Source organism: Erpetoichthys calabaricus, chromosome 5, assembly GCF_900747795.2.
Source record: "Erpetoichthys calabaricus chromosome 5, fErpCal1.3, whole genome shotgun sequence".
Taxonomy (NCBI): Eukaryota; Metazoa; Chordata; class Cladistia; order Polypteriformes; family Polypteridae; genus Erpetoichthys; species Erpetoichthys calabaricus.
The window spans coordinates 86,643,239-86,653,509 of record NC_041398.2 but is presented as its reverse complement, the minus strand read 5'-3'; the positions used below and the strand labels follow the sequence as shown (position 1 = coordinate 86,653,509).

At 36.4% G+C, this 10,271-nt stretch overlaps 1 protein-coding gene across 1 annotated transcript in view; it reads left to right on the top strand.

Moving 5' to 3' along the window:
- The window catches only part of LOC114651774 (uncharacterized), a 145,365-nt gene that overhangs the window by 96,068 nt on the left and 39,026 nt on the right, over positions 1 to 10,271 (top strand). The gene's annotated exons all lie outside the window — the stretch shown is intronic.

Genomic DNA, 10,271 nt, shown 5'->3' with positions numbered 1-10,271 from the left:
AGTCCCTGTAAGAGAACTTTAAAAATGAACTTTCTGCCTTTGTAGAAAATATCCACAGAATACTTTGTTCTATTTTAAAGCACCTGGTATTCTTTTTGTTAACTGTATTATGAGTCAATGTTTATTGTTTTTCCTTTTTTCATTTTCATTCACTGTATTATGTAACTATACATTATAAAGATGCGTGATGAAATTATATTAGAACATAAAAAGCTGATACATCATACCTACACTGTGAATTTCCCATTGGGATTAATAAAGTATCTATCTATCTATCTATCTATCTATCTATCTATCTATCTATCTATCTATCTATCTATCTATCTATCTATCTATCTATCTATCTATCTACACAATCTAACATTTATCTAATGGATCAATAGAGCTTATTTAAAATATTAATATGATGTTAGTGTGGCAGTGAGGGTTGGCTTCACGCTACCACTTTCCTCCAGGAGCCTCCGGAATCTGCATCGCCTGTACCATAACTGAGGGATGAGCTGAGCAAATGAGGACACCACACAAATCAAGGGGAAGGTGTAAAAAGTGCTCCAGTGCTTTTATTAAAATAAATCAAACAAAGAGTGTTCAAAAAGTGCAGTGCAAATTTCAACAAATAAATAATCCATAAAAATGAAATGAAAGTGGAGGTTAAAATCCTAATAAATTATCCTTTTAAAAGTCGAGGTTAAAAACAGGAAGACATGAGTCCCTCTAATACCAACATCTCCTCTGCTCATGCCGTACAGGCCTCTCAGAGAGGATTCACCATGCCGACAAACACAGCCGACCTGACAGACATCCGGGTCCATGTCCTTCCATGGCCACAACAAGGCTCCCACTCTGGAGCTAGGCTCGGGTACTCATGGAGCTCACATTGTGGCTCCCAGTTCAAGCCTCGTTGACCCCCGCTGACTTCTTGGACTTGAACAGCAAGTCTCCCTTTTCAACACCATATCGCTCTGGCTCTCTAAATTGCTCAACTAGAGCGACCACTTCTTCAGCCCATGGGTGTCAGTCACACATTCCATTCAATAGGCTGTCCTTCCCAGCTGCCTGCCGTCTCTCTCTCTCTTTCTTTCTCTCTCTCTCTCTCTCTCTCGCCAGTTGTCCTGCCTGCTCTTCTCTCTCTTTGCTTCAATCTCTTATCTCATTTCTAATTTTTTTTTTACCTTCTCTTCCATTTTCTCATGTCGACTCTTCTTATCTATCTCCGTGGGGTGCTTCGCCTCCCTTGTGCATCACACAAAGCCCATGAGACAATTGGGACAGAGCGCCATTCCATTATTTATTAAAAATGGGCTTCCAAATGTCAAGCTGCGGACCTGCTATATCACAGTTAGCCTATTACGTATAGCAATTGCATCTCTCCAGCAAACACCAATAACAATAATGTTAGCTAGGCCTATAATTAATTATTATTCTCCTCAAAACCTAACTGTGTTGTATAGCTTATTACAATGTGACATCATTGGGCCAAAGGTATAAAGTCAGTAGGGACACTTCTATTTTATTGTCCACTGATCCAAATTGGCCAATTTTCACTACAAAATACTTGATCAGTGATCTGTAAATTGGACAAGCACAAAAAACAATCTTTCAGGTACTGCTTTTCTAAGCTTTTTGGTAAATTAGTTGCAATACTCCTTTGTGTAATTAGACAAATGGCAAGCAAAGCTGCTGTAATTAATTCAGGCCTTTCTATTTTGTCTTTTATTTATAACTGGACATCGTTTGTCTTGGTTTAGACCGTGAGCTTGTGTTAAGTAAAGCAGTTTACATTTTTAATTGTAAAATGAAAAGATAAAGAAGAATTTGCAATTGCTGATTAGTACACAACAGACTCATTAGCTTAACAGCAGAATGTGTCTTTTACTTTTAAACTTGATGACGTTGTTAGCCTTGTGTCTTCTTGATAAACATCTTACAAACATTTGATACATTTTTTAAAGAGTTGTACTGTGTTTATTATTTGTGTGTGTAAGTATTGTGAAGAAACAAGTTCTGCATTATTAAAATGGTAATCTATATTTGAAATTACACCTGAAGAATTACGAATGTCTACCTGGTACACTGAAGAAAACAAAACCCGTATAAGTAAAGGAAATTGTATATTTTAACATCAAAAAGCTGTACAGTAATCCCTCCTCCATCGCGGGGGTTGCATTCCAGAGCCACCCGCGAAATAAGAAAATCCGCGAAGTAGAAACCATATGTTTATATGGTTATTTTTATATTGTCATGCTTGGGTCACAGATTTGCGCAGAAACACAGGAGGTTGTAGAGAGACAGGAACGTTATTCAAACACTGCAAACAAACATTTGTCTCTTTTTCAAAAGTTTAAACTGTGCTCCATGACAAGACAGAGATGACAGTTCTGTCTCACAATTAAAAGAATGCAAACATATCTTCCTGTTCAAAGGAAACAGAGAGGAAAGCAAAGAAATCAATAGGGCTGTTTGTTTTTAAGTATGCGAAGCACCGCCGGTACAAAGCTGTAGCTGTAGGTGTAGCGGCAGCTCACACCCCCTCCGTCAGGAGCAGGGAGAGAGAGAGAGAGAGACAGAGAAAAACAAAGTCAAAAATCAATACGTGCCCGTTGAGCTTTTAAGTATGCGAAGCACCGTGCAGCATACGTAAAAGCTGCACACACAAGGTAGCAACGTGAAGATGATCTTTCAGCATTTTTAGACGAGCGTCCGTATCGTCTAGGTGTGCGAACAGCCCCCCTGCTCACACCCCCTACGTCAGGATCACAGATAGTCAGCGCAAGAGAGAGAGAAAGAAAAGTAAGTTGGGTAGCTTCTCAGCCATCTGCCAATAGCGTCCCTTGTATGAAATCAACTGGGCAAACTAACTGAGGAAGCATGTACCAGAAATTAAAAGACCCATTGTCCTCAGAAATCCGCGAACCAGCAAAAAATCTGCGATATATATTTAAATATGCTTACATATAAAATCCGCGATGGAGTGAAGCCGCGAAAGGCGAAGTGCGATATAGCGAGGGATCACTGTAGTGCAATTAATGATTGAAAATGATTAAAAACCTATAAGTGCATATAAGTGTAATGTACGTTTACATTTAAGCAATGTTTAATTGCCAATATCAATTAATTGATTGTGTGTGTATATATAAATTTTTTGGTTAGAGACATTATAAAAACTACTCTTTTTTAATTACATTTAAATTCACATAAGTACGAAAAAAATTAAACAATATGACAGCTTGTAATTAGTATTTGTTATGCCATGTGCATTATGGATAAATATTTTGTACATATTTGTTAAAGTATGTATTTTAAGGAAAATTTATTTTAGCATTTTATGGTCATTGAGCAATAAGCCTACAGAATTTAATTTTGTTAATAAAAAATCAATATCTAACACTTGTGGTCTATAATTTAATTGTCAAAATACCAAAGTTAACAGTTTGATATAGGACATAAGTCTTTTATGTGTCTGATTTTACAGGAGCTTAGTGTAAAAAAATTTTAAACGGATATAGTAAAAATAGTAATTGAATCAGCCGATCCAGTAACATGAAATCAGTGACCGCTATTGGCCTTAAAAAATAAAAAAATTGAAGCATCCCTAAAACTCAGAGTTATGCGCTTCCAGGTTGACCAGGTTTGAGGATACAAGAATGAAAGGACTTAGTGTTCTCATTAGTGCTTGATCTAATTTTTGGCAATTAATTCTTTTGTAATTTGACTACAACTTTCATTTTACATTTTGGCTGTGTTTGCATGAAATTATTCTGGTTTTACACAGGGCTTGTTTATTAGATTATTGTTTTCCCTGTATCAACCTTTGTCTGTTAATAAAACTATAACACATCTTCTAATTTCAATCTTATTTAAATACCGTCACCTAGGAATGTCAAAACAACCTATACTTTTGGCACCAGTTTATACCAAAGTTCCAAAAACGCAGCATTTTTACAGTATTGGTACTACCGAATAACAGTTGGTACTGCACTCGTGTGACTGCAAGTAGAGGAATTATTCCAGAAGCCACAGTAATGTGTGAGAAAAATATTAATCAGAACTACATATAAAAATGGCTCACATCAGTGATGATACTGTGCCGCATCAACATATGATGAAAGAAAAGAGGCAGAAGTCTTGTATAGAAATGTCTTCAAGACAGCACAATTTCTGCAGGAATTGTGCTAAATACTATATAAAAACTTCTGGATTTGTACACAGGTTAATCAATAACAAAATGATCAGTCATATAAGATAGATGTAGCACAACAAAGGGTGTTCTACAAGAGTTATCAAACTAATGGATTAAGATTGTTTTCATATTTGAAAATAAAGTTTGGACAAATGTTAAAAAAAATGTTAAATTAAACTGCCAGGATTTTGTGACATTTGAAAATTGAATCAATTTGACTCATCTCTTCTTCTTTAGTCGGTTTTTAACCAGCTAATGATGCAAATGTAATTGTTACAATACCAAAAGTTACAAAGCTAATAGAATGGTTCCCTAACAAACCTGATTTTAAAAGCTTGATGTTACAAAAACAGATTTAAGGAGTTTGTTTAAATTAATATCCTGAATGATCTAGTAATTCACTAATTCAGCAGTACTGATATAATAATGTTTGAATTTTAAAGTTTAGTAAACAGTATTTTTCAGTTACTGGAGAGAAAATGCAGAGAAAGATATGGAGTGTGCACATAGATCAGGTAGTCTAATATCATTCTTTATAAAATCTGTGCTGAAATCCAATCAAATTATAAAATGTCCCCCATTTGTTGTTACACTGAGGAGATCCCCATATCTATCAAACATTAAAATTCAAGCCCCTATTGTTTACTTAAAGATAGCTGGGTAACTTCTTGATGGATATACCGATATTATAAAGCTGCTGATACAACTGTGTCACTGTTGTGTAATGTTTGGCAGGCACAAAGCACCATCACTCAATTGACTATTGGGAATGGTGGGACCCCCCAAAACACTACAATAGGGGCAGAGCTAGTCAACCCAGTAGACGACCTAGGCAGCCACGTAGTGTGCCGCCATGTGAGGGATGCTGTTTAAATAAGTAGAGGGGTGTGCACCCCAAAACACTGAGGGAGATCCAACCTCCCCACTCCTTAATATATAAAAGTACTGAATGCGTGCTCTGGACACCGAGGGGCGCAGTTTATATAAGTTAAGGGATGCATGCTCAGGACATGAAAGGTGGACGCAAAGCCTAGGGCTCCATATGAGCTTCCACCTGCACTGTTACTGGGTATGGGATAGATGCTATTTGGCAGTTTCAGTATGCTGTGCTGAAAGGAGGAGTGCTGGTTTAGAGAGCGAAAAGATCTCCAATGTTTCAAAAAATAAAACATTGGGCTTTACAAGTGGAAATTTTATAAAACTGAAAGTTGATTATGCAGTGTAAATAGGCATCTACAAATCTTAGTCTATATTTTATATTCATCACGTTTGCAGTTTAGTATGTTTGTCACATCAACGCACATTCTAATTGCAGCCTATTTATATGAATTATTACAGTAGCTGGTTTTGCTTCATTTCTGTTCTTCATCACGGGTGTTCCAAAGATATCCCATTATATACAGTATATATGCAGATATTCTAAAATCCAAAATATTTTTGGTCCCAGGCATGTTTTATTAGGGATATTTAACCTGTAATTGTAACAACACATGTAATTCATTCATTCTAATGTAATTTATAAATTCAATACAAATTACCGTATTTTTTGCACCATAAGACGCACCTGACCATTAGACGCACCTAGGTTTAGAGGAGGAAAACAAGAAAAAAAATATTCTGAACCAAATGGTGCACTAATATGTTTAATAAAATATAGCAGAATAATATTTCAACCATGTAAATTCAACAGCGGTATTAAGAAATATCATCACTGTCATTAACAAATAAGGAGAGACTTTAAGGTTCAAGCATTCTTCTAGTTTTATGGAAACCCCAAGAACTCCACATCGCTAGTGTCAGAATTTATTAAGCTCAGTTGCTCACAATCACTTTGCAGCACCACGTACCTATCATCACGCGACATAACCTGTCCAAAACCACCAGGGGACAAAGCACGTTTGGACCAATGCTCCCTGAAGTTATATCGCCAGTCTAGTCCCATCTATATTTGTAATGCCACAAAGCCCTTCATCTCGTGTTTTGTTGTGGGTTTCCAGTTTGAAAAATGAGAATGCGGTGCAAGCACAGCCCTCGATTCAAAAAATTGCTCTGCATACCTGTTTGTCTCGTCTGACAGTAGCTGAAAGGCAGCTTCAGGAAAGAACAGCCTGAAGTAGTCCAGCGGCTGGTAATCTATCGAGTCCAGAGTCCAACTCAGTGATAATGCGCTTCGCTCCCTCATGAGATGTAGACGCTATCTTGCCTTTGTTTATATTTGTTTAGATTTCGCAACTCACGCACAGGCAAGGATTAGATGCCGAGTCAATGAGTCTAACATTCCTCCAAGCACAGAGGGAATGCCTGTAACGTAACAGTGAGTTTTGTCGCCCTCTAGCCCTGGATGTCGACTTTTGTCAGGTATTACACATCATGGTCTGTGATACAATATTCGCACCATAAGACGCACAGACATTTCCAACCTTCTTTTGGGGAAAAAAAAGTGCGTCTTATGGTGCGAAAAATACGGTATACAAGTACATTTTTCATGTATGTCATATAGATTTAACTCCTTCAATCTTTCCTTATTGCTCATATCATACATCCCTGTAATGATACTTGAAGTTGCTTTTTTCTACATTTTTTAGCACCATTAAATTTAACTTATATTATCATTCCCAAAAACTGTAAAGAGTATGGCATTATATTTCTTTGAGTCTTATGCCGCAGACCGAGGTATGCAAACTCTATTTCTTTAGCATGGCAAACAGATTTTTAGACTTGCAAACAGACTGAAGGTAGTACAAAGCTGAAAGCTATATTCATGCTTAACACCATCTCTTAGAGATAAACTGAATTTCTCAAGACACTCACAAGATTAATATCTTTGCAGAGTGCTTATTCCATGGCTCTCTTTTGCAAGTTATGTATAGACAAACATCTGTTATTTAGGCCCACGGTTTTCAAACTGTGGTACGCGTACCACTGATGGTACTTCAAGTCATGCCAAGTGGTACTCGTGTGGTCCTTTATTTTCCACGAATCGATGTTGCTAGAATGCCAATATGTTGCATATAATCATATATAGTATAAGTATACTACTGTAAATGCGTGGAAGACTCCAAGCCGGCTTTTATTAGCACGGGCACCCATTTCCTTAATTAGTTTAATATCACTTTAACGTCATAATTATAGTGATTATAGTGACTTTTTCTTCAAAACAACACGGGCGTAAATTAACGATTCATTGACGTGGTACTTCAGTTTACTGGTCCTCGCGGAGTGGTACTTGTTCAAAAAAGCTTGAAAACCGTGGATTTAGGCAACAATCTATATCTGATTAGAAAGGTATTTAATTAAGATGTGGCAAATGTTTGGTAGCATCTTGCATGCTTAGGGTAACGTAGTGGGGGACAACTAGGAGTTGACACAATAAAAAATGATCCATAAGCAAACCTGGTTTGAATACACTGTAGTCTAGCCTCACTTAAAATAAGCAGAATCCCCTGGGCAGATCTCAAAATGCTGCTGCTACAGTCTAAAGACACCAACTGAAAGCAGTGTGTGCACAATTCCCAAGCACAGCAATTCAAAAATCTCACAGTATAAAAAGCTAAACAAGCACTTATTTAAGTATCATGATTGTTTTGTTCTAGTGTGGGTCTGGTGCTTATATGTATATATTCTTCATACTTTTGATTTAAACAAAAAAAAATTTTAACTTTTTTTTCGAATGATTGTGTTATTTTAAACCGTATATCTGTTTATTTTGCCACATAGGTTAGAAAATAGCTTTGAAAGCTAGGATTTTTGCACTTAACACTGACTACAGTCTGTCCCATAAACAGACTCTGTGAAATCACTCATAAAGATACAGGCTGCTGGTGAGAGAGGGAGAGACCATTTTAAATGCAATAAACAGCAAGCACTGAATAACTTTTTAAATTAAAGCTGAAAAGTCACCTTTTTTACAGGCTGTTAGACCAAAAGTTATATAACTGTATTTAATAGCCATCAACATTTTTTCCAAAGGAGTTTATTCTTCAAGCAGCCTGTGAGACTCTATTTATGAGTGAGATTGAGGATAAGCATTAGTCACTTCAAATTTTGTTTTGTTAGTTTCCTTGGCCTTTTCTTTAATTTGTTTTCCATCTAGATTCTTACTTTTATTATTAGTAGTTAAATGTTTTCTGTTTTTTAAAGTATGTATGTTAGATATATTCTCTGAAATTTAAAAGCCCTACTAATTAGGAAGAATAGGGTATGGCTGGTTTTATATGGGGGGGATTTGCCTATATAGATTAAGAATCAAATCTTTACTATCACTATACTGTATGGTAATAGAATGGTCGGTCAGAAAACTAAAAGTTTTAGTAGAGGAACAGGAGAGGATCAAAAAGAACAGCCTCAGAATATCACATTTTAGGAGAGAGTGGAGGATTGACACTTGGTCTTTAATGTCAAACACACAAATTGACTTCTTTTGCTTTTAAATGTGCAATAATAATTTATTCCTCAGTGAGATGGGGGATTCAATTTCAGAGAGTTGTGGATGTGTATTGTATTTCATATGCTTATAGGTTAGTACCATGGTCAATGACGGTAACTTGAACAGGAAACCTAAGTAGATAGATCAGCTAAAGGCGTCGGCATTTTTTACTATATGTGTCAATAATCAATAACATAATTTCAGAGCAGCTACAGTTTGAAAATATATGTTGCTAGATGACTATGAAATCATTTTAATACAATAGAGAACACAATAATGAATGGAGCTCAGCAGATTGTGAGGCAGAAGATTACTGTTGCTTGGACTTGATACTTATTACATACTTAATACAAAGTTTAAAGTACACCAAAAGTATTTGACTCAGGGTTCATACAACTGAAAAAAGGTGACTTTAACCCCAGATTCATTGAAAAATAGAGTACACCCCTCGGAGTTCACTTCGCTATGAGCTTGCTGAAATTACAGAAATGTTTGGAAACACCGCCTAACTAAGCAAAATGCATTTAGGTCAATGAGGAAAGGAGGAACCAAATTACTTTTGAGAGGATTATAATTGTGCAAGTGTCCTTGATGGCTAGGGAAGTTATCTGTCAACTATGCTGAACCAATATTGTGGCTAAAAATATGATCTATGCTGTGAGGCAGTAGTGCTAATCACTGCACCACTGTGTCTCAGGCAACAAAAGTCACAGATGGAACAAATACTGCAAGCAAAATGCAACAAATGGCCACTAACTAGCAATAAGTAAATAAAATACAGACATTTGTACTCTCAGAATTCTGATCTTGGGGCACACATTGTTTCATGAAGTGGCAATTTGGGACTGATTCATTCCATTGTTTAAAGTCATGGCTCTGGGCATAGCTGGAATGTCTTTTTTTTGTTTCCCATTGTCTGTGCATTTTTCTTTCATCAAGACGAAAGAAAGACTTTGTAAATAGTAATTAACCAGTAAACCCCCGATTCTCTAAAGAATTGCAAATCCAAGAATGGCAATTACTTTCTGTTCCCTCCAATCTTTGTAGGGATGTAAGATCATGGAGGGTGGGAGCGTCCTGGGAATGTTTTCATTTAATGAAATAAATATATTTGCAGTAAAGCTGTTTCTTTTTGGAGTCATGACTCATTTGGTTCTGGTGTTTCAGAAGCGCGTTGTAGGCGCCTTCGTTCATTGTTTTTATCCATGCAGTCTCGTTTTTGTTTTTCTATGGGTGTGTTGTTAACTAGAAATCGTTTGCTATTAGGAATCATAATTGAACCCCTGACCGCAGGCACTGTGGAGTAGCTGACTGCTGGCACTGTCAGTAGTCACCACTACCTCAAGTTTAAATACATACACATATATAGGTAGACGCCGCATTCACTGTGTTTCCCAGTAGACACGATACGTCAGCCTTATTGCGAGTGGCAAAAGTGCCATTTAAACTAATACAGGTAGATGTGGAAACTGGGTTTTCTGATGAAAAAACAATAACGTTTAAAACAGTATTGTTTACATACAACAGATTTTGGCGAATCGTTTAAATACAATTATTTATATCCATTTATACACTAATAATGGCAATTATTATATAATAATAATTATAATTATTATTATTATTAACCATTCCTCCCATATAAGTAACATTTCAGGGACTGCCTTC